General features: G+C 37.8%; 2 pseudogenes; both read right to left on the bottom strand.

The window, feature by feature from the left end:
* The window catches only part of LOC138070524 (gastric triacylglycerol lipase-like), a 51,610-nt pseudogene that overhangs the window by 20,314 nt on the left and 4,227 nt on the right, over positions 1-27,069 (bottom strand).
* On the bottom strand, positions 22,825-26,063 carry LOC138070320 (V-type proton ATPase subunit e 1 pseudogene; annotated as a pseudogene).

Genomic DNA, 27,069 nt, shown 5'->3' with positions numbered 1-27,069 from the left:
AAATTATCAATATTTGGAACAAGAAATGGGACATCACTACAGATTCTATAGATATTAAAGAAGCAGTCAGAAAATATTATGTATAATTTTATGGCAACAAATTCAATAACTTAGAAAATGAGCATATTGTTTGAAGAGGGATGATCACTGTTCATTCACGCAAAAATAGATAACCTGAAGAGACATATGTCCATTAAAGAAATCGAAATTCTAAGCCCAGATGGCTTTTAAAAATGAACTAGACCAAATATATTTAAAGACTGAATATCAAGTTTCCATAATCCTTTCCAGAGAAGTGAGGTAAAAGGACTACTTCCCAATTCATTTTATGAGGCCAAGCATTATACTAAAATTAGAAAAACAGATTTACAAGAAAAGAAACTATAGCCAATAGGTCTTATGAATATAACTGCAGCAATGTTCAACAAGATTTTTGCAAATTGAGGCCAGCAATATAAAAAGTATAATATCAAGAAAAAGTGAGATTTATCCCTGGAATGAAAATTAGTTTAACACTCAGAAAATCTCTCATTCAAAAAAAAAAAAATCATGAAATCCTCTCGATAGGTGCAGCAAAAGCATCAAACAGTGCCCTACAAACATTCTTGATAGACATTCTCAACAATCTAGGACCTGAAGTTAACATCCTTAAGCTAATAAAGTGGATCTATGAAAAACCCACACCTAATATCATGGAATAGTGAAAGGCTGAATGCTTTCCCTGTGAGCACAGAAAATGATGTCTGCCCTTGCTGTTTATATTCAACATTGCCATGAAGGTTTTGGTCAGTGCAATAAAGCACACATACAAAATTAAGTTTAAAAAGTATTGAAACTAAAAAAATAAAGTAAAAATGTCTTCATTTTTAGAAAACATGATCTTCTAAATAGAAAATCATAATTCTACAGAAAAGCAATTAGATCTAATATATGTTTACAAAGGTGTAAGGTATATACCAATATGTAAAAATCAACTTTTGTTCTATATATGTGTAACAGTCATAATTTAAGTTTTGAACTCAAAGAAATGTTTAATAAATGAAGAGAGATACTGTTTTTATAAATTGGAAAATTCAAGACCTCAACAAAGTTTTGTTTTGTTTGCTTAAGAGAAATTGGCAGCTAACTTTAAAGTTTAGTGCAAGAAGATATCATTGGAGAATAATTTTGAAAAAGAGGAAGAAATATGGAGAATTAATAATTACTGTCTTTCAGAGTTACCATAAAAATCTTCATAAAATTAAATGTCTACCTACTCTACACAACGATATTAATTGGATGTTAGGAATAAGATTAAGAATATAGTTGATTCTATTTAATGTTTTGCCTAAACCCAGTTTGATAATTAACACTATTTATACAAAAGGGAGCAAAACAAATTCATGGCAACATTACCTATATTTTTAACAGTACATAAATACATAAAACTAGCTGGAAATAAAAATGATAAGCTAGTTAAAATTATAAGCTCTGAGGAGTGGAGATGGAAGTCTGTAAATATATATATGAAAAGATGCCCAATCATTAGTCAATAGATCAATGCAAATTAAAGCCACAAGGAAGTGCAACAATTATAATGGCTAAAACTTTAACCTGAACTGATGGCAAGGATGCAGAGGAACTAGAACCATGACATTTTATTAGTGGTTCAAGATGGAGTAGATACTCAGGAAAATTTCATCAAGGTAAACATCAACCAGGGCTTCCCTGGTGGCTCAGGTAAAAGAATCCACCTGCCAACGCAGAGATGCAAGAGATGTGGGTTCGATCCCTGGGTAGGGAAGATTCCCTGCAGAAGGAAATGGCAACCCACTCCAGTATTCTTGCCTGGGAAATCCCTTGGACAGAGGAACCTGGTGGGCTACGTTCATGGGGTCAGAAAAGAGTCAGACACAACTTAGTGACTAAACAACAACAACAACAAACGTAATTGGCTATTGTTATTACCATGGGCAATAGGATTTCCAATCATTCCATTTATCTCTCATTAGTATCTTTAAAAAACTTGCTGCCCTGATGCTGGAAAATATTGAAGGCAGGAGAAGGTGATGACAGAGGTTGGATGGCATCACCGACTCAATAGACATGAGTTTGAGCAAGCTCCAGGGGGTGATGACAGACAGGGAAGTCTGGCATGCTGCAGTCCATGGGGTTGCAAAGAGTTGCACATGACTGAGCGATTGAACAACAATAACACGATATTTCTACTCTAAATATATCATTAAAATAATGACTGCAAGTACAATATAGAGTCATTAGTGTAGGCAGGGACAAGATGATGGAAAACAGAAAGGAAGCTGAAAGGAAAAAAAAAATCAACCTGTTAAAATTTCTGTGTGCAAAATTAAAAGGAGATCAAGATAGTAAACTTGAGAGAGAAATACAGATGGTGGAATTTGTATAAGAAGAAACTGTATTAATAATGATTTCAAATGATAGGAAATGCATATAAGTAAAAAAAGAAAAAATATACTTAATAAACTGGGTAACGCAAAGCTGAGCACCGTGCACAATGCAGCATCAAGTTTAGGGGAGAGTTGCATTGCAGTCAAGTCAGCAGGGGAAGCAGAGCATTTTGATCCAGCAGGAGGCTATGTCAGTTTCATTTTTTAATGTTTTGTTCACATTCCCACATTTTGAAAACTATAAGCATGTGATATAACCAACCACAAACCTTGACTAATGTTGATTCGATGTAAGCAAGACCATGAACTATACTTGTTATATATCTATTAGTATTGACTGGAGCCAGGGAAAAATGGATTTTAATCTTTTCAGCCAGTTGTGGATTTGTTGTAAATCCTGCAAAAGCTGAAAGTAAACAATAGACTAGTTTACTTGAATTCTGTCTTGCTTCAAATTTCCATTGTTATTTGAGTAGTTTACCTAAGATTACATAATAGAGCTGTTATCTTTTCATCAAACTGGTCTCTAGAGATTTTCTCTACAATTTACCCTGCACATCAACACCAGATTAATTTCTTGAAATTCAATTCTTTTTGACTTTTTTGCAATCACTCTGAGTGCTTGCTGATTCCATCACTAACTTTCAGTGACCCTTGGTGTTTTATTTCATTATTAAAACATTTAGAAAATATAAACCATCCCTCCTATCAAAAGGCTGTTCCATCTGCTTCTGTCTCTACTGATATCCTTGAATCTGATTAAACACACTGAGGGCCTAGATATATCCTCTACTGTTTTGGCCTCTTTTCCCAAAAGGAGGCTGAGCCATCTGTCTTTCAGAAGATCATCAACATTCAAGGTCCAGTTTACCATTCTTTTTTTTGTCCTCATAAAATCTTCCCTAATAACTGTGTTCAAAGGAAATGTTTTCTTCTATGGTCACATGATGCCTTTCAATGCCCCAGATGCCTTTGCCTTCACAGGTCCCTTCCTACACACACAGACACACACATACCTGCACACACATATGCACACGTAAATCTATGTAAAACTATATTTTGTGGCTGATATAAAGATGAATATAATCTGAAATGAATTGTATTTCTTTATTATTCTAATTTTAAAAGAAATGAAACATTTTGAGGTGTCTCTAAAGTATCATGAACCCTAGGAGAGTGGCCTTTCATGCTTAATTGGCTATTTAACTCTCCTCTCTGCTAGCCTCCTTCCTATTCATCTGACTGACCATAAGCCTGCTGGAAATATCATCCCTTTTGTAGCAGTTCTCTAATAGTGGTGATGTGCAACCCCCAAGGGACATTTGGCAAAAGCTGGACACAATTTTTGTTGTTGCAACTCCAAGTATGCAAAGAGGGTACTACTAGAATCTGGTGGCTAGAGACCAGAGCTACTAGCAAACACCGTATTATGCACAGGACTGCGCACCCTCCACATCCCCGACAGCAAAATACCAGTAGTGATGAGGAAGACAAACTGCCTTCTTAGATCACAAGCTTGAGATTTCTTTAGCATACAATATACATTGCAAATGCCTGGCAACAAAGTATATTTCAAATAGTAGGTACACTGTACATTGAAATAATGAATTAATTAATTTTTACATATCAGTTGAAAAGTTTGGGAACATTTAGTCCTTATAGAATTTCCAGTAAGAAAATTAATATGCCTCATACTTCCCAAGAGGGAGCCAGGCAAAGTGCAAACAAAGCTCACTGGGCAGCAGAATGTCACTGCTCAAAGAATTCATGCCAACCAAACTTCAGACTTCTCCTAAAGAGTATCAACACATCAACTTTCTATTAAAAAAACACTATAAGGAAAAATTTTTTAAAAACGCACATGCCAAGTCCTCAGTCTTAGAAATTCTAGCTACAGAGTCTCAGGTGACTCTCTGCATATACATCTTCTTTAATACATGTGGTATGATTAGAGAGATCACGTTAATAGGTGATGATATCCATTTGGTTTATTCTAGAAAGACTATACATGTATACTCCATAATAAAACAAGTATCATTGGAATTTAAATGTGTTCCTTTTCAGATTGTCTGTATGGTCTAAATAATTATAGCTAATATGTATGATCTGTAAAATTATTTATTTTTTAAAAAATATTTTCTTTGTTAAATCTTTAAAACAAAAATTATATCATAATCAGTTTCTATATTTCTTACCATACCTATAGTTGTTCCCAGGGAATAGCCTACATGTAGTAAATTTGTTTTTGTCCTGTTTTCTTCACAACAAAATCAATGGTGGCTAGAAGATCACATTTTATCATTTCATCATAACTTCGTGAAACAAAAATGCATGAAACCTGTTTTAATTTTGTAAAACTTAAAAAATTATGTTTTCTAATAAAATTTTAATTTTATATTGTAGTGTAGTTTATGAACAATACTATGTTAGTTTCAGGTATATAGCAAAATGATTCAGTTATATGTATACATGTATCTATTCTTTTTCAGATTCTTTTCCTGTTTAGCTATTATAGTATATTGAGCAGAATTCTCTGTGCTATTAGTAAATAAGAAACTTATCCTCTGTTTAATGGACTTTAGAAGGGTCATAAGACCCAGCACTAATTCCACACATCTTGTTTGTTACCAGGGCTAAGATAATGGCTCAGATGGTAAAGAATCTGACTGCGGTGCATGGACACAGGAGTTCATGGGGTCACAAAGAGTGATTGAGTGATTAACACTTTCACTTTCACATTTGTTACCTGCTAATATGTGACTTTTTAATACAGTTCTTGGGGTTCTCGTGGCAAGAATGTGTGTGTTGGTCACTCAGTCATGTCCAACCCTTTGCGACACATGGACGGTAGCCTGCCAGGCTCCTCTGTCCATGGGATTTTCCAGGCAAGAATACTGGAGTTGTTTGCCATTCCCTCCTCCAATGGACCATGTTTTAGTGGAGGACAGGGAAGTCTGGTCTGCTGCAGTTCATAGTGTCAAAGAGAGTCAGACATGACTTAGTGATTGAGCAACAACGACAATATGTTACCTAGAGCTTCCCAGGTGGCTCAGTGGAAAAGAACCTGCCTGCCAATGCAGGAGACGGTAGTTCAATCCTTGGTTCCAGAAGATCCCTGGAGAAAGAAATTGTAACCCACTCCAGTATTCTTGCCTAGGAAATCCCACAGACAGAGAAGCCTGGTGGACTATAGTCCATGGGGTTGCAAAGAATGCGATGTGACTTAGTGACTAAACAAACAAGCAAGCAATATGCTACCTGCTTCTAATCACCACTTCATTCCTAGTTCACAAAATTTCTTTGAGGTAAATATATGACTACACACATTCTAGAGCTGAAGAAACAGAAACTGTGCCTGTGGGCATAGCCAATAAGTGATGGACTAAATTTCAGAGTGCTTTTGCTTTAGATCTTAAAATCTAAGATATTGCATTTTATGGTTTTCCCATAAGAGAAATACGGACAATATACTAGTTAAAAATAGCAGACAAAAACCGCTGCTGGGGTATAGAAGTGAAAGTAGAAAATCAATTTTTTTTTTTTTTTTGGCAATTGGTGACAGCAGATGCTTTACATTATTCTACTTTTCCGTTGCAAAAAGTAAGTAACCATGTACAGTTTTTACTCTTGTCTTCTCCTCCCTCCTCCACTTTTTCCCCCTAAAAATAGCAGTATTGACACACAAAGTAAAATGTAGTGGGTAGGTTGGTAACATGATTAATATTGGATGGGCTTCCCTGGTGGATCAGATGGCAAAGAATCTGCCTGCAATGCAGGAGACACAGGTTTGATCCCTGGGTTGGGAAGATCCTCTGGAGAAGAGAATGGCTAGTTACTCCAGTATTCTTGCCTACAGAATTCCATGGACAGAGGAGCCTGGTGGGCTACACAGTCCATGGAGTTGCAAAGAGTCAGACATGACTGGGCAACTAACACTTTCATTTTCTTTCACTTTCAATTTGAGGGAAGAAGAGGAAATAATGTCTCTGACAAATTTTCATCTTAATTCTTAGCTCATTAATAACAATATAAAAAATCTAGGGCAGTTTTCTACATAAATCCTTAAAAATATTTTCAAGTTACATATTTTAAATGAAATACCTTCATTTCAGTTTTAGAAATTTATTTAAATATGATAATTTAAAAAGCACATTTTAAAGTCAAAATACAACAATACAGATTTTTTCCTTCTTTACCTGAAAGCCCAGAATTCTTTGGAATCTGTTTTCAGGTATAAGTGTTTCTGGGACCACCTACTTCCCCTGCTGTTCCCTATCCACACATCATACCCAGCCTCTGCCAGAAGGAAGCCCGGGCTACTGTTGGGAAGACTGGAAATCCAGATACTGCCAGTTACAAACAGACCATGCTGCAAGTACACAACTGGTTTTTGGACTAAAAAGAAGCAAAGAAAATGTTTTTAAACAAGAAAGTCTATTGGAAAGTACAACACGGGTTTTCAAAGCACCAGCTATTGTTAGGATTGTTTGGTTTGTATAGCAAAGAAATGAGTTAACAATTTATTAAGGTTATTTTATACTAATAATAGAAATGCTATTCTCTAATTCTCAGTGCAAAAGAATAGCCACATCTATGGGGTCCTATGTCTTCTTTTTGCCAGATCTCCTTAAGTTAAATTTCATTAGTGAAAGTTTTTAATTTCTAGGATTTACAAGTTAACATTCTTTCTGTGTGAAGAATTTGCACTTCATGAAAAGTTGAAAAAAATATCCAGAAACAGGAATGTTTTGGGTCTTAAAAATTCATGTGCAGATTATTAAAGAAAAAAGTTACCCTCCTAAACTTAGAATAGCATCTGCTTATTCTGAGCACTTGAGATTCCCTGGTGGCTCAACAGTAAATAATCTGCCTGCCATGCAGGAGACACAGGACATGCGGGGTCAGTCCCTGGGTCAGGAAGCTAGCCCTGGAGAGGGCATGGCAACCCATTCCAGTATTCTTGCCTGGAGAATTCTGTGGACAGAATTCTGGGTGACCTACAGTCCATGGGGTTGCAAAGAGTCAGACATGACTGAAGTGACTGAGCACCCACATTCTGAGAACTTGGGCAGAAAGTAGGACTGAACCAGATCTCTGCTGTTATACCAGGAAAAGCAATGTTAATACACATTTGGGTAAGTGAAGAATCCCAGAGAAAAAAAGTGGTTGAAAGTCCTGGGGCTTCTATCCAGGGACTCTGAATTTCCACCCAGTACACCAAATGAAATTTATTGGCCAGTGTGTGCTTCACCAGGTGGCGCTAGTGGTAAAGAACCCACCTGTCAATGCAAGAGACATAAGAGGCACAAGTTCACTCTCTGGGTCAGGAAGATCCCCTGGAGGAGGGCATGGCAACCCACTCCAGTACTCTTCCCCGGAGAATCCCATGGACAGAGGAGCCTGGAGGGCTGCAGTCCTAGGATCACACAGATTTGGACATGACAGGAGTGACTTAGCACACACATACTTCATTTTCACATCATAGAGATCAATGTAAATTAAGTATTAATAGACCGTCAACTTAATCTCAGAAACTCAAGGTTCATTTTTTACAAGTAACTTAATCTCATATTCTATGATTAGAATGACTGGAATGTATTTGACTTGGACTTAATGACTTTCACTTTTCCCCTCACTCCAATCCTATCTAAATGATTAGTATCATTCTTCCCATGAAGAATCCGGTTGAGTTGAAGGATGTAGCCATCTGCAGTGATAACTTCATACTCTTCACTTGGGTAACCCCAGTAGGAAATTATCTCATTCTGAATGGAGAAAAAACAAAACATTTAGCTTCACGAGTTCATTTGGCCATTTTTATGACCCTTAAAGTCAAACTTATGGGCTGATATAACATATACTATGTAAGGAGAGCTTTCAGATTTTATAATAAAAGAAATTTTAAAAGAATGATTGAAAATAATAGTGCCAAATATTTTTTAATTAATGATAAAAATAACTTACAATATTCATATTGGCTTCAGGGTTAATGGCTTTTTTTCCTAGTAAAGAAAATGCATTTCCAAACATGCGGATAAAACACATAGCCATCACATTTTGAAACTATCAAGGAAAAATGTATTAGCATGATGCAGTGCATGTTTCATTGTAAAGTCATAGTATTTACTGCCTTGCTATTTGCTTCACGGATACCCCATTTGTCACCTTATCTTCCGGTTCTGCTGTGCCTTACCGCCACATCTATCATACAGTTTTTACACTTCTATTACTCTCATTATTTCTTTTCATTGTGTACCTTATTCTGTTTCCCCAAAGACTGTTTCATATATTAACCTACTACTGAGGACTTTTTTTACATAGCTACATTTTACTATCTGTTATGGGTTGAATTGTGTTTCCCCACCCCCAATGCGTCTCCAAAAACACTTGCTCAAGCTCTGACCCCTAATACCTTAGAATGTCACTGCATTTGGAAATAGGGTTATTACAGAAGAAATAATTTACATTAAGCTGAGCCAATACTCAGGGCCTTTTAAGACAATGGCCTTTTGAAGATAGAGCCACACAGAGAGAATGCCATATGATAATACAGGCAGAGACTGAAGCTATTCAGCTGCCAGGCAAGGAGCAAAAGAGACCTCTGGCAAACCATCATAACCAAGAAAGAGGTGATGAAGGATTTTCCAACAGATTTCAGAGGGAGCATGGCCCTTCAAACACCTTGATTTCAGATTTCCAAATTCCAGGAAGATAAGACAATAATTTTCTGTTATTTTTAAGCCATGCATTTTGTGGTAGTTTGTTAAGGCAGACCTAGGAAACTGATACACCATCTTTCAAAAGAGGGAAAGAAAATTGCTACCTGGAATGATCTTTTTTTTTTTTTTTTAAATTGTGAATAAAACAAAGCAGTCAGTGATTCACGATCTGAGAACTTCTTTTAATCCTCTCAGAATGGCAGGTCAGATGTGACTCAAACATTGATGATACAGATAAATGTTTGTATTACTGTTTTCTATATCTGGATTCAAACATGGCCTTTTGAATAGCTCTTTTGTTCACTCATTGTACTCCACATGATGAAAATGACTTAATCAGTGGCCACTGCTCATTTTCAAACCTTTAAGTGCCCTGATGGTTCTCCATTCCTACTGCAAATATCTGCACCAACTCTTGCCTTCTTCCTAATGGATACTTTTCATCAGGGACGCCTGCACTCACATAATCCTGCTCCCACCTCCACCTGGGAAATGCTGCGTTGTGTACTGTTCACAACTCGGCAGTTTTTTCAGTTTCAGGCTTATAGCTTCCCCTACTCTCTCATGAAACCCTCATATCCAAATGTGATTGTAATCAAGCTCATCGTCAAAGGCTTCTGAGGACTTGTCTTAAGGGACTAAAAATTAGTTTATGCTGTTTAAACTAAACAGTGCAAGGATCTCAATTCAAAGACCCCAGGTTTTGAATAGAGGTAGCCTGAGAGAAGGCCAAAGGGAAGTTAACAGTTGGAGATGAGATGGGGAGATCAAAAGAGGATGACATCCATAGGATACCAAGACTGATGACTGTGAGTGACCTAATCTGGTCAAGTCTCCAACACCAAAATCATTCCTTGAATGTTATTGGAATTGCTAAAGTAAAATGAATTTTTCAGAATAGCTCATATACATTGCTAATAAATACTGAATATATTTTCAAACACCTTCGGTCTTCTCACTGGAATTCTAATAGTGTGCCATTCTCCCCTTATTGATTTGAGAATGTCAGATTTCATTCCAAGTTAGGAATTAGGAGCTAGAGCCAGCGGCAAAGCAGGCTGCTCCTGTTAAACATTCAGAGCACTGCTGAGTCTTTCCTTTTCCAAATTCCATGACCAAGACTCGGAAGAAGTTGACAAAGAGACAAGAAGCGTTCCTAAGAAAAATCTCTATGTAAAGTATAATCAAGGACTTAATTTTTGTGACCCAGACCAAATTCTTCAGACCAGAATACTGGAGTGAGTAGCCTTTCCCTTCTCCAGGAGATCTTCCAACCCAGGGATTGAACCCAGGTCTCCTGCATTGCAGGTGAACTCTTTACCAACTTAGCTATGAGGGAAGTCCTATATAAAGTATAATCGAGGTTTACATTTTTGATGGAGAATTATATTTTACCTAAGATATAAATAAATTTCATGCATAAATATATTAATTTGGGGACTTCCTTGGTTGTCTTGTGGTTAGAATTTTGTGCTTCCACTGCAGAGGGCATGAGTTCAGTCCATGATTGGGGAGTCAGGACTGGTTGATATATGCTGAGTGGCATGGCCAGAAACAAAACAAAATCCTAATTTTGAAGTATATAAGTAAACTTTATAATGCTGGAGAGTCACACTCACTATTACCAAAATAAATGCTTTCTGGAAGGCAAATGAAATACTTAATTCTCGCTCTCTTTATATATATATATATATATGACATAAGATATATATATATATATCACTCTCTCCACATTCTCTGGGGCTTCCCTGGTGGCTCAGAGGTTAAAGCATTTGCCTCCAATGTGGGAGACCCGGGTTCAATTCCTGGGTCGGGAAGATCCCCTAGAGAAGGAAATGGCAATCCACTCCAGTATTCTTGCCTGGAGAATCCCATGGACGGAGAAGTCCATGAGGTCGCAAAGAGTCGGACACGACTGAGCGACTTCACCACCTTACCCACATTCTCTGAGTATTTCAGTCTCTAGCCATCATCTTCTCCCACACTTGGGTAGGAGCACTTTCACACATGAAGATGTGCATTTATCTTAAAACATCAGTTTGACCCACTAACATAGTTTTCAAAACTTGGGGTGGAGGGAAGTTTATAAATAATAAATTCTAGAGGGAGTGGAGAAAAAGGAACCATCTCACACTATTAGTGCGAATGAAAATTGATATGACCACTATGGAAGACAGTATGGAGACTCCGTAAAAAAGTAGAAATAAAACTACTGTATGACCCAATGATGTTACTACTGGGCATATACCCTGAGAAAACCATAATTGAAAAAAGACCCATGGACCCAATGTTCCTTGCAGGACTATTTACAATAGCTAAGACATAGTAGCAACCTAGATGTCCATCGACAGATGAAATAATAAAGAAGCTGTGGTACATATATACAATGGAATATTCAGTTCAGTTCAGTTGCTCAGTCATGTCTGACTTTTTGTGACCCCAAGAATCAGCACTCCAGGCCTCCCTGTCCATCACCAGCTCCCGGAGTTCACTCAGACTCACGTCCATCGAAGCAGCGATGCCATCCAGCCATCTCATCCTCGGTCGTCCCCTTCTCCTCCTGTCCCCAATCCCTCCAAGCATCAGAGTCTTTTCAATGAGTCAGCTCTTCGCATGAGATGGCCAAAGTACTGGAGTTTCAGTTTTAGCATCATTCCTTCCAAAGAAATCGCAGGGCTGATCTCCTTCAGAATGGACTGGTTGGATCTCCTTGCAGTCCAAAGGACTCTCAAGAGTCTTCTCCAACACCACAGTTCAAAAGCATCAATTCTTTGACACTCAGCTTTCTTCACAGTCCAACTCTCATATCCATACATGACCACTGGAAAAAGCATAGCCTTGACTAGACGGACCTTTCTTGGCAAAGTAATGTCTCTGCTTTTGAATATGCTATCGAGGTTGGTCATAACTTTTTTTCCAATGAGTAAGCATCTTTTAATTTGATGGCTGCAGTCACCATCTGCAGTGATTTTGGAGCCCCCCAAAATAAAGTCTGACACTGTTTCCACTGTTTCCCCATCTATTTCCCATGAAGTGATGGGACCAGATGCCATGACCTTCGTTTTCTGAATGTTGAGTTTTAAGCCAACTTTTTCACTCTCCACTTTCACTTTCATCAAGAGGCTTTTGAGTTCCTCTTCACTTCCTGCCATAAGGGTGGTGTCATCTGCATATCTGAGGTGATTGATATTTCTCCTGGCAATCTTGATTCCAGCTTGTGCCTCTTCCAGCCCAGCGTTTCTGATGATGTACTCTGCATAGAAGTTAAATAAGCAGGGTGACAATATACAGCCTTGACGTACTCCTTTTCCTATTGGGAATCAGTCTGTTGTTCCATGTCCAGTTCTAACTGTTGCTTCCTGACCTGAATATAGGTTTCTCAAGAGGCAGGTCAGGTGGTCTGGTATTCTCATCTCTTTCAGAATTTTCCACAGTTTGTTGTGATCCACACAGTCAAAGGCTTTGGCATAGTCAATAAAGCAGAAAGAGCTGTTTTTCTGGAACTCTCTTGCTTTTTCAATGATCCAGCGGATGTTGGCAATTTGATCTCTGGTTCCTCTACCTTTTCTAAAACCAGCTTGAACATCAGGGAGTTCACGGTTCACGTATTGCTGAAGCCTGGCTTGGAGAATTTTGAGCATTACTTTACTAGCATGTGAGATGAGTGCAATTGTGCAGTAGTTTGAGCATTCTTTGATATTGCCTTTCTTTGGGATTGGAATGAAAACTGACCTTTTCTAGTCCTGTGGCCACTGCTGAGTTTTCCAAATTTGCTGGCATATTGAGTGCAGCACATTCGCAGCATCATCTTTCAGGATTTGAAACAGCTCAATTGGAATTCCATCACCTCCACTAGCTTTGTTCATAGTGATGCTTCCTAAGGCCCAGTTGATTTCACATTCCAGGATGTCTGGCTCTAGATGAGTGATCACACCATCATGATTATCTTGGTCTTGAAGATCTTTTTTGTACAGTTCTTCTGTGTATTCCTGCCATAAAAGGAATTCATCCAAGTCAGCACTAATGATGTGGATGAAGCTAGAGCCTATTATACAGAGTGAAAGCAAAAATGAAGTTGCTCAGTCGTGTCCGACTCTTTGCGACCCCATGGACTGTAGACTACCAGGCTTCCCTGTCTGCGGGATTTTCCAGGCAAGAATACTGGAGTGGGTTGCCATTTCCTTCTCCAGGAGATCTTCCTGACCCAGGGATTGAACCCGGGTCTCCTGCATTGTAGGCAGACGCTTTGCCATCTGAGCCACCAGGGAAGTCATACAGAGTGAAGTAAATCAGAAAAAGAAAAACAATTATTGCATATTAACCCATATATGTGGAATCTAGATAGATGTACTGATGAACCTATTTGCAGAGCAGCTATGGAAACAGATACAGAGAAAAACTTATGGATGTAAAGAAGGAGAGGAGAGGGTGGGATGAATGGAGAGAGTAGCATGGAAACAATACACTACTGTATATAAAATAGCCAGTGGGAATTTTCTGTATGAATCAGGAAACTCAAACCAGGGCTTTGTGACAACCTAGAGTGGTGGGATGGGGTAGGGGGTGAGAGAGAGGTTCAGGAGGGAGCGAACATATGTATGCCTATGGCTGATTCATGTTGATGTATGGCAGAAACCAACACAACATTTAAAAGAAATTATCCTCTAACTAAAAATAAATAAATTTTTAAAATCTGGGGAGAAACTATTGTTTATTTATTTATTTTTGTTCATGTATGTATATCATATTTTAATATGAAGGCTTTTTCCTTTCTTTTTTTAAAATTTAAATTTATTTATTTTAATTGGAGGCTAATTACTTTACAATATTGTATTGGTTTTGCCATACATCACCATGAATCTGCCATGGGCATACATGGTGTTTCCAATCCTGAACCCCCCTCCCACCTCCCTCCGCATACCATCCCTCTGGGTCATCCCAGTGCACCAGCCCCAAGCATCCTGTACCCTGCATCGAACCTAGACTGGCGATTCATTTCTTATATGATATTATACATGTTTCAATGCCACTCTCCCAAATCATCCCACACTCGCCCTCTCCCACAGAGTCCAAAACACTGTTCTATACATCTGTGTCTCTTTTGCTTTCTTGCATATAGGGTTATCATTACCATCTTTCTAAATTCCATATATATGCATTAGTATACTGTATTGGTGTTTTTCTTTCTGGCTTACTTCACTCTGTATAATCGGCTCCAGTTTCATCCACCTCATTAGAACTGATTCAAATGTGGACTTTTGGACTCAGAGGGAGAGGGAGAGGGTGGGATGATTTGGGAGAATGGCATTCTATCATGTATACTATCATGTAAGAATTGAATCGCCAGTCTATGTCTGACACAGGATACAGCATGCTTGGGGCTGGTGCATGGGGATGACCCACAGAGATGTTATGGGGAGGGAGGTGGGAGGGGGTTTCATGTTTGGGAACACATGTAAGAATTAAAGATTTTAAAATTAAATAAAAAAAAAAAACCAAATGTATTCTTTTTAATGGCTCAGTAAGACTCCATTGTATGTATGTACCACAGCTTTCTTATCCATTCATCTGCTGATGGACATCTAGGTTGTTTCCATGTCCTGGCTATTATAAACAGCTCTGTGAAGAACATTGGGGTACACGTATCTCTGTCAATTCTGGTTTCCTCGGTGTGTATGCCCAGCAGTGGGATTGCTGGGTCATAAGGCAGTTGTATTTCCAGTTTTTTTAAGGAATCTCCACACTGTTCTCCATAGTGGCTGTACTAGTTTGCATTCTCACCAACAGTGTAAGAGGGCTCTCTTTTCTCCACATCCTCTCCAGCATTTATTGCTTGTAGACTTTTGGATTGCAGCCATTCTGACTGGTGTGAAATGGTACCTCATTGTGGTTTTGATGTGCATTTTTCTGATAATGAGTGATGTTGAGCATCTTTTACTGTGTTTGTTAGCCCTATGTATGTCTTCTTTGGAGAAATGTCTATTTAGTTCTTTGGCCCATTTTTTGATTGGGTCGTTTATTTCTCTGGAATTGAGCTGCAGAAGTTGCTTGTATATTTTTGAGATTAGTTGTTTGTCAGTTGCTTCATTTGCTATTATTTTCTCCCATTCTGAAGATTGTCTTTTCACCTTGCTTATAGTTTCTTTTGTTGTGCAGAAGGTTTTAATTTTAATTAGGTCCCATTTGTTTATTTTTTCTTCTATTTCCAATATTCTTGGAGATGGGTCATAGAGGATCTTGCTAATATTTTTATTTTTTTCAGATTTTATCTTATTTTTTTACTTTGCAATATTGTATTGGTTTTGCCATACATCAACATGAATCTGTGATAGTGCTGTGATTTATGTCTGAGTGTGTTTTGCCTATGTTCTCCTCTAGGAGTTTTATAGTTTCTGGTCTTATATTTAGATCTTTAATCCATTTTGAGTTTTTTTTTTTGTGCGGTGTTAGAAAGTGATCTAGTTTCATTCTTTTACAAGTGGTTGGCCAGTTTTCTCAGCACCACTTGTTAAAGAGATTGTCTTTACTCCATTGTATATTCTTGCCTCCTTTGTCAAAGATAAAGTGTCCATATGTGTGTGGATTTATCTCTGGGCTTTCTATTTTGTTCCATTGATCTATATGTCTGTCTTTGTGCCAGTACCATACTGTCTTGATGACTGTGGCTTTGTAGTAGAGCCTGAAGACAGGCAAGTTGATTCCTCCAGTTCCATTACTATTTCTCAAGATTGCTTTGGCAATTCGAGGTTTTTTGTATTTCCATACAAATCTTGAAATTATTTGTTCTAGTTCTGTGAAAAATACGGCTGGTAGCTTTATAGGGATTGCATTGAATTTGTAAATTGCTTTGGGTAGTATACTCATTTTCACTATATTGATTCTTCCGATCCATGAACATGGTATATTTCTCCATCTATTAGTGTCCTCTTTGATTTCTTTCATCAGTGTTTTATAGTTTTCTATATATAGGTCTTTAGTTTCTTTAGGTAGATATATTCCTAAGTATTTTATTCTTTTCGTTGCAATGGTGAATGGAATTGTTTCCTTAATTTCTTTTTCTACTTTCTCATTATTAGTGTATAGGAATGCAAGGGATTTCTGTGTGTTGATTTTATATCCCACAAATTTACTATATTCATTGATGAGCTCTAGTAATTTTCTGGTGGAGTCTTTAGGGTTTTCTATGTAGAGGATCATGTCATCTGCAAACAGTGAGAGTTTTACTTCTTTTCCAATTTGGATTCCTTTTATTTCTTTTTCTTCTCTGATTGCTGTGGCCAAAACTTCCAGAACTATGTTGAATAGTAGCGGTGAAAGTGGGCACCCTTGTCTTGTTCCTGACTTTAGGGGAAATGCTTTTAATTTTTCACCATTGAGGATAATGTTTGCTGTGGGTTTGTCATATATAGCTTTTATTATGTTGAGGTATGTTCCTTCTATCCCTGCTTTCTGGAGAGTTTTTATCATAAATGGATGTTAAATTTTGTCAAAGGCCTTCTCTGCATCTATTGAGATAATCATATGGTTTTTATTTTTCAATTTGTTAATGTGGTGAATTACATTGATTGATTTGCGGATATTGAAGAATCCTTGCATCCCTGGGATAAAGCCCACTTGGTCATGGTGTATGATCTTTTTAATGTGTTGTTGGATTCTGATTGCTAGAATTTTGTTGAGGATTTTTGCATCTATGTTCATCAGTGATATTGGCCTGTAGTTTTCTTTTTTTGTGACATCTTTGTCAGGTTTTGGCATTAGGGTGATGGTGGCCTCATAGAATGAGTTTGGAAGTTTACCTTCCTCTGCAATTTTCTGGAAGAGTTTGAGTAGGATAGGTGTTAGCTCTTCTCGAAATTTTTGGTAGAATTCAGCTGTGAAGCCGTCTGGACCTGGGCTTTTGTTTGCTGGAAGATTTCTGATTACAGTTTCAATTTCTGTGCTTGTGATGGGTCTGTTAAGATTTTCTATTTCTTCCTGGTTCAGTTTTGGAAAATTGTACTTTTCTAAGAATTTGTCCATTTCTTCCACGTTGTCCATTTTATTGGCATACAACTGCTGATAGTAGTGTCTTATGATCCTTTGTATTTCTGTGTTGTCTGTTGTGATCTCTCCATTTTCATTTCTCATTTTATTGATTTGATTTTTCTCTCTTTGCTTCTTGATGAGTCTGGCTAATGGTTTGTCAATTTTATTTATCCTTTCAAAGAACCAGCTTTTGGCTTTGTTGATTTTTGCTATGGTCTCTTTTGTTTCTTTTGCATTTATTTCTGCCCTAATTTTTAAGATTTCTTTCCTTCTACTAACTCTGGGGTTCTCCAATTCTTCCTTTTCTAGTTGCTTTAGGTGTAGAGTTAGGTTATTTATTTGGCTTTTTTCTTATTTCTTGAGGTATGCCTGTATTGCTATGAACTTTCCTCTTAGCACTGCTTTTACAGTGTCCCACAGGTTTTGGGTTGTTGTGTTTTCATTTTTATTAGTTTCTATGCATATTTTGATTTCTTTTTTGATTTCTCCTGTGATTTGTTGGTTATTCAGAAGTGCGTTGTTCAACCTCCATATGTTGGAATTTTTAATAGTTTTTCTCCTGTAATTGAGATCTAATCTTAATGCATTAAGGTCAGAAAAGATGCTTGGAATGATTTTGATTTTTTTGAATTTATCAAGTTTAGATTTATGGCCCAGGATGTGATCTATCCTGGAGAAGGTTCCATGCGCACTTGAAAAAAAGGTGAAATTCATTGTTTTGGGGTGAAATGTCCTATAGATATCAATTAGGTCTAACTGATCTAATGTATCATTTAAAGTTTGCGTTTCTTTGTTAATTTTCTGTTTAGTTGATCTGTCCATAGGTGTGAGTGGGGTATTAAAGTCTCCCACTATTATTGTGTTATTGTTAATTTCCCCTTTCGTACTTGTTAGCATTTGTCTTACATATTGTGGTGCTCCTATATTGGGTGCATATATATTTATAATTGTTATATCTTCTTCTTGGATTGATCCTTTGATCATTATGTAGTGGCCTTCTTTGTCTCTTTTCACAACCTTTGTTTTAAAATCTATTTTATCGGATACGAGTATTGCCATTCCTGCTTTCTTTTGGTCTCTATTTGCGTGGTATATCTTTTTCCAGCCCTTCACTTTCAGTCTGTATGTGTCCCTTGTTTTGAGGTGGGTCTCTTGTAAGAAGCATATAGAGGGGTCTTGTTTTTGTATCCATTCGGCCAGTCTTTGCCTTTTGGTTGGGGCGTTCAACCCATTTACGTTTAAGGTAATTATTGATAAGTATGATCCCGTTACCATTTTCTTTATTGTTTTGGGTTCGGGTTTATACACCCTTTTTGTGTTTCCTGTCTAGAGAATATCCTTTAGAATTTGTTGGAGAGCTGGTTTGGTGGTGCTGAATTCTCTCAGCTTTTGCTTGTCTGTAAAGCTTTTGATTTCTCCTTCGTATTTGAATGAGATCCTTGCTGGGTACAGTAATCTGGGCTGTAGGTTATTGTCTTTCATCACTTTAAGTATGTCTTGCCATTCCCTCCTGGCCTGAAGAGTTTCTACTGAAAGATCAGCTGTTATCCTTATGGGAATCCCCTTGTGTGTTATTTGTTGTTTTTCCCTTGCTGCTTTTAATATTTGTTCTTTGTGTTTGATCTTTGTTAATTTGATTAATATGTGTCTTGGGGTGTTTCGCCTTGGGTTTATCCTATTTGGAACTCTCTGTGTTTCTTGGACTTGGGTGATTATTTCCTTCCCCATTTTAGGGAAGTTTTCAACTATTATCTCCTCAAGGATTTTCTCATGATCTTTCTTTCTGTCTTCTTCTTCTGGGACTCCTATAATTCGAATGTTGGAGCGTTTCATATTGTCCTGGAGGTCTCTGAGATTGTCCTCATTTCTTTTAATTCGTTTTTCTTGTTTCCTCTCTGATTCATTTATTTCTACCATTCTATCTTCTATTTCACTGATCCTATCTTCTGCCTCCATTATTGTACTATTTGTTGCCTCCAGAGTGTTTCTGATCTCATTTATTGCATTATTCATTATATTTTGACTCTTTTTTATTTCTTCTAGGTCCTTGTTAAACCTTGCTTGCATCTTCTCAATCCTTGTCTCTAGGCTATTTATCTGTGATTCCATTTTGATTTCAAGATTTTGAATCATTTTCACTATCAATATTCAGAATTCCTTCTCAGGTAGATTCCCTACTTCTTCCTCTTTTGTTTGGTTTGGTGGGCAACTCTCCTGTTCCTTTACCTGCTGAGTATCCCTCTGTCTCTTCATCTTGGTTATATTGCTGCTTTTGGGGTGGCCTTTTTATATTCTGGTAATTTGTGGAGTTCTCTTTATTATGGGGCTTCCTCACTGTGGGTGGGGTTCTATCAGTGGCTTGTCAAGGTTTACTGGTTAGGGAGGCTTGTGTTGGAGTTCTGGTGGGTGGAGCTGGGTTTCTTCTCTCTGGAGTGCAATGAAGTGACCAGTAATGGGTTATGAGACATCAAAGGTTTTGGAATAATTTTGAGCTGCCTGTATATTGAAACTCAGGGGAGTGTTCCTGTGTTGCTGGAGAATTTGCGTGGTATGTCTTGTTTTGGAACTTGTTGGCCCTTGGTTGGAGCTTGGTTTCGGTGTAGGTATGAAGGCATTTGATGAGCTCCTATTGCTTAATGTTCCCTGAATTCAAGAGTTCTCTAATGTTTTCAGGCTTTGGATTTAAGCCTCCTGCTTCTGGTTTTCAGTTTTATTTTTACAGTAGCCTCTAGACTTCTCCATCAATACAGCACCGATGATAAAAAGGAGTAACCTGACTTGGTGTAGTTCTGTTCTTTTGCGATGAAACAACTCCCATGCATGAACTAGGCCAGCACTTCCGCAGGCTTCGTGTGGACACGGGTCAGCTGAGAATCTTTAAAAATAGTAGTCTCTGAGCATAAGTCAGTTGTTCTTCTTCAGACGTTCTCCTTGGACTCCAAAAACTGGATTTTAATTGAGGATTTTAACCTGAATCTTCCCCAGTTGGCTCAGTGGTAAAGAATCTGCCTGCCAGTACAGAAGATGCAGGTTTGATACCTGGATTGGAAAGATCTTTTGGAGAAGGAAATGGCACCCCACTCCAGTATTCTTCCCTGGGAAATCCCTTGAGCTACAGTCTGTATGGTCACAAAGAGTTGGACACAACTTAGTGACTAAACAACAATAATACTCTTGACTATTTTATGATACTGCTTTTTGTCACAGATTTTTTAAACACCAAATCAATGCAAAGCAAGTGAAGTAGGAGACAAACTGTGTGGAAAGGTCTTTTATAGATAGTCTCTCTGAATTAAGTTTTAAAAAGTTTATAGGCATGACTATCAGCATTAAAGAGCTTCCCTAGTGCCTCAGATGATAGAGTCTGCCTGCAGTGCAGGAGACCTGGGTTCAATCCCTGGGTCAGAAAGATCCCTTGCAGAAGGGAATGGCGACCCACCCCAATATTCTTGCCTGGGAAATCTCATGGACAGAGGAGACAATCCATGGGATCACATAGAGTTGGACACAACTGAGCAACTAACACTTTCACTTCATCAGCATTAAAAATATTTGAACTAATATTTATTCAATGCCTAGACCATTTTTTTCCCCTGCAGAGAAGCTTGTCAAATTATTTAGCTCTATGTGTCCTCTCTCAGAATTTGACTAATTATTCAGGTAGTCAAAAGTGAATAGAGCTTTTTATATACTTTTTAGACATGTTGTTTCTTTTGTGGTGCAATAGGGTAGTGGAGGGGACCTGGAGGTGTTAAATCTGGGAATGATGACTTGTGATTTGTCTTGGGCTTATCTGCACATTATGAATAGAATTCTGAGGCTACTTCTACTTCTTCTAAAGCACCATTTATAAGTGACGATGAGACAAGTAATCAAAAATGTTGCTTAAAAATTCAGAATAGAAATTTCAATGAATACAAACCTTGTTCAAGTTCTCCTAGTCAAATCCAGTAACGGCAAACAAGGCATTTTTGTAAAGGAGATTCAGTATGTCTTGGAAACACACTTCAGTAGGGAGAAATTGTTCAAAATTTGTGTGAGTAGAGCAATTCTGTTGCTTTTTATAAAAGGTTATATTTTGTTATCAAATATAATCTGAAAAATAAAAACATCTTGAAAGATTTGCAAATATTGTGGGGCAGAAAAGACTCGTTCATTTGTCTAGCTCTTAGGAAAAGGCTTGGAAAGACAAGAGTATTTGATTAGGGGCCTCTGAGTCCTGGCCTCTATCACCTGTCTACCACTGAGATTTTCCCCTCTCTCTCCTTTTCCCTTCCTTTCCTTTTCTATCCTATCCTTCCTCTTCTCAATTATCTTGGAGCAGGTGGTTTAGACTTATGCGATTTGTGTTGTTTTTATTTCCTTTTCTTGGGGTAGAATTATAGCCTTGACAGACTTGTGTGGATGCTTGCTAAAGATCCACAAAGGAGCAAAAACACTCCCAGTCATTGCTAACACACAAAGCAATCATGAAGAAAAAAATAACAGGGGATCTCATAAACTATCATGGGCATTCAAACATGGTCAGTGGTATTCAAGAAATAATACAATAATACAATAATTTCTATTCTTGGATGTAAACACAATGACCACCAGGTTTGTTTTTTGTGTTTTTTTTTGCTTTCCATCACTTTGAAATAAATGAGCAATTTGATATCTTAGACCCAGAGAATCACATATCTTGAAAATGGAAGAAGAAATAAATGCAAGTTTCCTAAGTGGGCTTTTGTTATATTTCACTGTGGCAACTGGAGCTAATGCATAATAGGTTTTGATTTTTTTAGCTAGTGTGGGATTGGTAGAAAAGGCAATAAAACCTGAAGCAGAACAACAAGGAACATGTGAAAAGGTGTGTGTGTGCATGTTTTATGTGTGTGACATTACTTTGGAGTTATTAAATGCCACCTGAGATAACCAGAAACTGACAAAAGTGATCAGATTTTTGTTGCTTCTCTTGGGACTTGAGGCTGGAAGTTTTCATGTTCCCTTTTTTTCTCCCATACAAAGTAGAAAAATAATATATTCCAAAAGATGGCAGAAATGAGAAATTACTCCTGAAAATATACTTTGGTATAATTCTGATGAGACAGATTTTCCCTCTGAACATGTTCTCCTCCTGACTGCCCCATTGGAGTTTCATTGTCTTGTAACAATTTTTAAAGCATTTCAACGAATCACATGTTGTGAGGAGGTAGAAACCATCTTCAGATTCACAAGTTCTAAGGAGAGTAATGTTATTTCTCAGAAAAACAGCACTTTCTATTTCAAAAGAGGACATAAACATTTTATGGAGACAACACAGTTTAGATTACATAGAGACGTCATCCATCCAAGTGTAAAGAAGTGACAGGAAAGGGGATTGGGGGAGACGGGAAGGAAACTCAAGAGGAAGGGGACATATGTATACCTATGACTGATCTGTGTCGAAGTCTGGCAGAAATCAACACAATATTGTAATTATCCTTCAATTAAAAATAAATACATTAAGAAAAAGAAAAAAAGTGCTACACTTTAGACCAAGATATATAAATTTGGTGGGAATGTTTAAGGCAGCTAATGTCTAGAATGTGTGTGTCAAGGAAGGGGGTCTGGGTATGGAGGTAACTGTGCATCTACAGGGTTCTCTTCTTGACCTCAATGACTAAGCACTGGTGAGCAGGACTTCTTCCTCAAGGCTAGTGATGCTTGAGGTACCAGATGGCTTCATTTCTCAGCTGTGGTCCCAAGAGAGGGTTGAGTTGGGCCAGAATTGCAATCAGACAAAAGAGATAGCAGCAAACTGAACAGATCCCTAACACTGTGATGATAACTCTGTAGTTGGGACACTTAGAGGTGAACCAGGGCACCAGGAAGCCAACAAAGCCCCAGAACACACTCACCACAATGAGAGGCATGGTGAGGCCAGTGCATGCCACAGTTGTGGCGCAGTCCTGACCCCAAGGCTTGAACTTAAAAGTTATCATTCTTCTATCTGTCTTTAGAAAATACGCCAACCTTAGAATACTCATATGGTAACAAAACATTATCATTTATGTTTCATGCAGGTTTTGGTGAGTTTAAATTTATCTTACCTCATAATAACAATACAATTAATTAATATTTAATATGAGTAGGATAATAAGTGGAAAGGGTAAAGCTCAAATTTGAAATCTGACCAAACAGAGTTTGAAACCTGCTTTTATGGTTTGTAGCTTTGTAACCTTGGAAAAGTCATTTATACTCTAAGTGCCTTAGTTTCCTCATCTAAAATATGAGTGAAGTTGCTCAGTTGTGTCCGAGTCTTTGCGACCCCATGGACTGTAGCCCGCCAGGCTCCTCTGTCCATGGGATTTTCCAGGCAAGAATACTGGAGTGAGTTGCCATTTCCTTCTCCAGGGTATCTTCCCAACCCAGGGATCGAACCCAGGTCTCCCAGATTGTGAAGGCAGGCGCTTTACGGTCTGAGCCAGGGAAATCATACATTCATTTATTACAAGTGCAATTCTGAAAAAGATATTAAAACAGCAGAAAATATATGGAAGCCACTTACAAAATTCTTGATATTTGGCATTAGTAATAACCAGAATCAAACAGAAAAGTTGCAAAAATCTCCCAATCGTACAGAAACAGGTCTATCTAGGTGACACCCTATGTCACCATAATTTGATTACTCTCTATTTTCCTGGACCTTGAACTGTAATTTAACTTTAAAACAAAACGTGTATATAGTTACAATAATAAATGGTTCTTGAGGTTATTTATGAAGTAATTGAAATGAATTTTGTAAAATACTTTCTAGGATACTTATCACCTAGTGAATACTTGACAAATGAGTAGCCAAGATAATTCTAATGGCTATGTACAGTAAAAATATTCAACCTCTGTCTGCTTTCAATTGGTTTCATGAACAGTATCATATAAATAGATTGAACTGTAAAGAACCATTAACTTAAATTTTTACAGTTGAATTACAAGGGACAATCCCTTCCTATAGTTGATAATGATATACCAATGAGACTCAAGAAGGGCCTGGAAGAAAAAATTTCTAATGTAGACAGCTTCATCAATTATAAAATATGCAGCCTGATTCCATTGGAGGAAGAACAGTCTTTCCACAAGCACTGTGCTTATTAATGAGTTCTTTATCTGGTGCCTAACTCTGAAGATAACAGCCTGCAAATCACCAAGAGTGAGTAAGAATCACTCACAAGTAGCCTGAGTGGGTGTCAATATGTACATCTCAGAATAAATTTAATCCCGTCTTAGACACAACTCTATCGAGGATACCTATCTTTCACACACACAGCAGATTGATTGGAAGACGTAAATTAGAAGGCAGAAACAACTTCCCAAAACTTATGAGTATGGGGCCACGATGAGGAACTGTCCACTTGTGAGAAAGAATGTTCAAAATTTAAATACCGAAAAGAGTGGCAGATTGGATATTTGGTGTCGGGACAAGCAATTCTAAGTCAATAAATCCTAAGGAAATTGTTGCATTGCTGCTAAATGCAATGTTTTTAAGATACTAGATCATCAGTAAAAGGTTAAACTATGTTCACTGTGTTCCATTATTAAAAGCAATGGAGTTGACCATAAGTTGAGGTAGATTTCCACCCAAAATAGCTAAATTTGGGAAAAGCTTTGGAAACAAATGGTGTACTGAGGCCTTTTGGGGACTGCATCATTGTCAAACTTTTCTCTCTGCCTCATCCTATTTCTTCACCTTTTGCTTAAAAGTGCTTCTCTAAAAACAAAACAAAACTCCAGTATCTCCTTAGGAACTTAACCTTTTGCACAACGGCAAAAACATTGGAAAGCTCTTCCTCACTGGCTCTTTCCTCTGATTAAAATTCTACCAGTGAGATTCTTGTTTTAGGATGAACAAGCAGTAGGAAGAGGATTTCCACAATTTCACCAATTTCATCCACTTCCCTGTGTGTGCCCAAATATGGATATTCTGATTGCTTAGAATTGTAGTAGAAAGTAATGTCACTGGCTAACAGTGAGGATCAGCATAAAAAAATACACCATTATTTCTCTCTACTTGCTCCTTCTCCTTCCACCTTATTTCTTCCCTTTACAGATTCTTTCATGGTCTCTTAAAAAATTCATTTGCTTGTGCTTTTGTACCAACCATTTCACCAAAGTTGCTGTTATAAAGATTCCCCTAGAAATTTCAGCCTGCCAAAACCAAGAGTTAGTTGTCAGACTTCATTTCACATACTAACAAAGCCTCTTCAACGATTGACAACATTCTTTCACGATAACACTTTCTCCACTTGTCTTCTAGAACACCAGATTCTCCTGGCTTCCTTTATACCACTGTCATCATTATTTTCGAGCATCTTCACCTGTTTCCTCCTAACTATCTGACTCAGTTGTGGCCCAGGGCTTAGTGCTTGGACCCCTTTGTTCTCTTTCTGAAGTCACTGCTTCAGTTATTGCATCCTGGCTCATGTACTGATGACTCGTATTCTGTGTTTTCAGCCCAGTCTTCCTTCCTAAACTCTGCATTTGTATTTACAATTGACTGATTGGCTCTCCACTTGAATCTCCAGCAGCATGTAATGCTTGGGTCTGGAACTGAGCCTCTGCTCTCCCCACCACATCAGCTCTTCTCACTGTCTCCCTCATTTTGGCTAATGGTGTCTCCATCACTCCAGGTGCTCTGGTCACAAATCATGGTGTCATCCTTGACTCCTCTTTCTCTTATACTCCATATCCAATATATAAGCAAATCCATAGTTTCCCTCTCCTAAATATACTTAGAAAATACCTCTAAAACCTAACCATGTATCATTACCTGCACAATTAACCCCACCTCTTCTTCTAGGTCACTATCATCTGTCCCCTGGGTTACAGTGAGTCCACTGACTGGTTTCCCTTCTCCAGCACCGTTTTCCTTCAGCAACTGGAGGACTCCTGTCAACATGTCAGGTCATGTAACTCCTCTGTGCAAACTCTTCTGTGGTTTCCCTTTTCACGCAGAGTGAAGGCAGAAATCCCTACAACAGCAAAAAAGTCCTGAACAATCTGCCCTCTTAAATCCCTCTTACATCACTGGGTTGTTGTAGTCATTACACTGTATGATGAATGAAAAGCAAATTCATGTCTGAATTTCACTGTCTCCTCCTCCACTTCATTATTGATGATGACAGATGATGTTCGTGAACCAACTAGGTTTAATCTCCTTTAAGTCCAAGTGGATGTTCCTACCAGAATCTTCTGGAGGCAGCAACTTTTCTTGCATCAGTCATTTTGCCCACTCCATGTGGAAATGTATGTTTATGGAATCCACAAATACTGTATACTGGGATCACATACAGTTTGTACTGGGAGGAAACACTACCCTTGAAAGGAGGTGTAAAGGGGAATCCAAGAAAGGCTTAAATTGAAAATGACACTCCTGTTTGGAATGTGAGGTGTTAAAATAAGAATGGTTTGGAAGGGGTGGATACCCATGTGTTTTTTTAGCACAATATTTATTAATATTTTCAATTGTTCCCTTCTTAGATGAAAGCCCAGAATTCAGCTGAGACTGGTGAATAGTATAAATTTTCCTGGGCCCAGGTGTTTCCTCTGCTGTTTCTCAGTCACACGTCATAACCAGCATCCACCAGGAGGAAGCCCAGGCTGTTGGGCATGTTGGAAATCCAGTTTGTAGCCAAAGCAACCTAAGGAAGAAAAATTTTTAAAATCTTTATAAACTTGTTCCTTATTCTCAGTTAAGCATGAAGTTAGATATAGGCTTTCATATGTTAGATATAGGCTTTTAATTTCATATGAAAATTAAATGTTTGTTTGGTTGAGTTTAATATTTTTGAATATGTCATCTTAATTGTGGTGGTTTCTCAGATGACAAACATATCAAATTGTAGACATTATATATGTGTTGTTTATTGTATGCCAACTACACCTCAAACAACTATTAAAAATAA

This window comes from Capricornis sumatraensis, chromosome 23, assembly GCF_032405125.1.
Source record: "Capricornis sumatraensis isolate serow.1 chromosome 23, serow.2, whole genome shotgun sequence".
Taxonomy (NCBI): Eukaryota; Metazoa; Chordata; class Mammalia; order Artiodactyla; family Bovidae; genus Capricornis; species Capricornis sumatraensis.
The sequence above is the reverse complement of the archived record's forward strand: the minus strand, read 5'-3'. Positions and strand labels throughout refer to the sequence as shown.